Here is a 2,691-nt window from a genome sequence, read left to right as displayed (position 1 = left end):
AGATCATATCCTGGGGACTACGTACACAACCAGGATCAAGAGAATTAAACCATATCTTAGTGTCACCCTTTACTAAGAACAGAAATATTTTAAGGATATAAAAGTAGCGAGATCTCTCATCATTAGTGAACAGGGTAGCTATATCATTTAATTTGGTAAGATGTGCCACAACAGTTTCAGATTCATAACCATGAAAAGGATCGGATTCAACCAAAGTAATTATATTAGGATCAACAGAGAATTCATAATCCTTATCAGCAACACAGATAGGTGAAGTAGCAAAAGCAGGGTCAAGTCTCATCCTAGCATTTAGAGATTGCTTATTCCATTTAGCTAATAACCTTTTGAGTTCATATCTATCTTTGCAAGCTAAAATAGCTAAAGAAGCTTCTTGATCAAATAAATAACCCTCAGGAATAACAAGTGATTCTTCATCATCACTTTCATCCTCATAATCAGATTCAATATTTTCAATCTCTCTAGCCCTAGCAAGTCGTTCCTCGAGAAAATCACCAAGTGGCACAGTAGTATCAAGCATAGAAGTAGTTTCATCATAAGTATCATGCATAGCAGAAGTAGCATCATCAATAACATGCGACATATCAGAACGAATAGCAGAAGCAGGTTTAGGTGTCGCAAACTTACTCATAACAGAAGGTGAATCAAGTGCAGAGCTAGATGGCAGTTCCTTACCTCCCCTCGTAGTTGAGGGATAAATTGTTGTCTTAGCGTCTTTCAAATTCTTCATAGTGTCCAGCAGATATAAATCCCAAGTGACTCAAAGAATAGAGCTATGCTCCCCGGCAACGACGCCAGAAATTAGTCTTGATAACCCACAAGTATAGGGGATCGCAACAGCTTTCGAGGGTAGAGTATGCAACCCAAATTTATTGATTCGACACAAGGGGAGCCAAAGAATATTCTCAAGTATTAGCAGCTGAGTTGTCAATTCAACCACACCTGGAAACTTAGTATCTGCAGCAAAGTGTTTAGTAGCAAAGTAATATGATAGTGATGGTAATGGTAACAAAAGAGTAACGAAAGCAAAGTAATGTTTTTGGTATTTTGTAGTGATTGTAACAATAGCAACGGGAAAGTAAATAAGCGTAAACCAGTATATGGAAAGCTCGTAGGCATCGGATCAATGATGGACAATTATGCCGGATGCGGTTCATCATGTAACGTTCATAACATAGGGTGACATAGAACTAGCTCCAATTCGTCAATGTAATGTATGCATGTATTCCGAATATAGTCATACATGCTTATGGAAAAGAACTTGCATGACATCTTTTGTCCTACCCTCCCGTGGCAGCGGGGTCCTAATGGAAACTAAGGGATATTAAGGCCTCCTTTTAATAGAGAACTGGAACAAAGCATTAGCACATAGTGAATACATGAACTCCTCAAACTACGGTCATCACCGGTAAGTATCCCGATTATTGTCACTTCGGGGTTAACGGATCATAACACATAATAGGTGACTATAGACTTGAAAGATAGGATCAAGAACTCTCATATATTAATGAAAACATAATAGGTTCAGATCTGAAATCATGGCACTCGGGCCCTAGTGACAAGCATTAAGCATAGCAAAGTCATAGCAACATCAATCTCAGAACATAGTGGATACTAGGGATCAAACCCTAACAAAACTAACTCGATTACATGATAAATCTCATCCAACCAATCACCGTCCAGCAAGCCTACGATGGAATTACTCACGCACGGCGGTGAGCATCATGAAATTGGTGAAGGAGGATGGTTGATGATGACGACGGCGATGAATCCCCCTCTCCGAAGCCCCGAACAGACTCCAGATCAGCCCTCCCGAGAGGTTTTAGGGCTTGGCGGTGGCTCCGTATCGTAAAACGCGATGATTTCTTCTCTCTTATTTTTTTTCTCCCCGAAAGCAGTTATATAGAGTTGGAGTTGGAGTCGGGAGGTCTCTAGGAGGCCCACGAGGTAGGGGGGCGCGCCCCCCACCCTCGTGGCAAGGGTGTGGGCCCCCCAGTCTTCATCTTTGGCGAGGATTTTTTATTATTTATTGTAAGATATTCCATGGAGTTTCAGGTCATTCCGAGAACTTTTGTTTTCTGCACATAAAACAACATCATGGCAATTCTGCTGAAAACAGCGTCAGTCCGGGTTAGTTCCATTCAAATCATACAAGTTAGAGTCCAAAACAAGGGCAAAAGTGTTTGGAAAAGTAGATACGACGGAGACGTATCAATGCTCCACTTGAACTTGCACATCGCAATCTTAATGACGATCACCGGTGGGAGTAGGACTCCTCCTGCGCGCCTCCTCCTATGGCCGGCCGCACCCCCCCTTGCTCCTTTATATACGGGGGCAGGGGGCACCCCATAGCGACAACAATTGATCATTGATCTCTTAGCCGTGTGCGGTGCCCCCCTCCACCATAGTCCACCTCGATAATACTGTAGCGGTGCTTAGGCGAAGCCCTGCGTCAGTAGAACATCAACATCGTCACCATGCCGTCGCGCTGACGAAACTCTCCCTCAACACTCGGCTGGATTGGAGTTCGAGGGACGTCATCGGGCTGAATGTGTGCTGAACTCGGAGGTGTAGTACGTTCGGTACTTGATCGGTCGGATCGTGAAGACGTACGACTACATCAACCGCGTTGTGCTAAATGCTTCCGCTTTCGGTCTACGAGGGTACGTGGAC

Source organism: Triticum urartu, chromosome 2, assembly GCF_003073215.2.
Source record: "Triticum urartu cultivar G1812 chromosome 2, Tu2.1, whole genome shotgun sequence".
Lineage (NCBI taxonomy): Eukaryota > Viridiplantae > Streptophyta > Magnoliopsida > Poales > Poaceae > Triticum > Triticum urartu.
The sequence above is the reverse complement of the archived record's forward strand: the minus strand, read 5'-3'. Positions refer to the sequence as shown.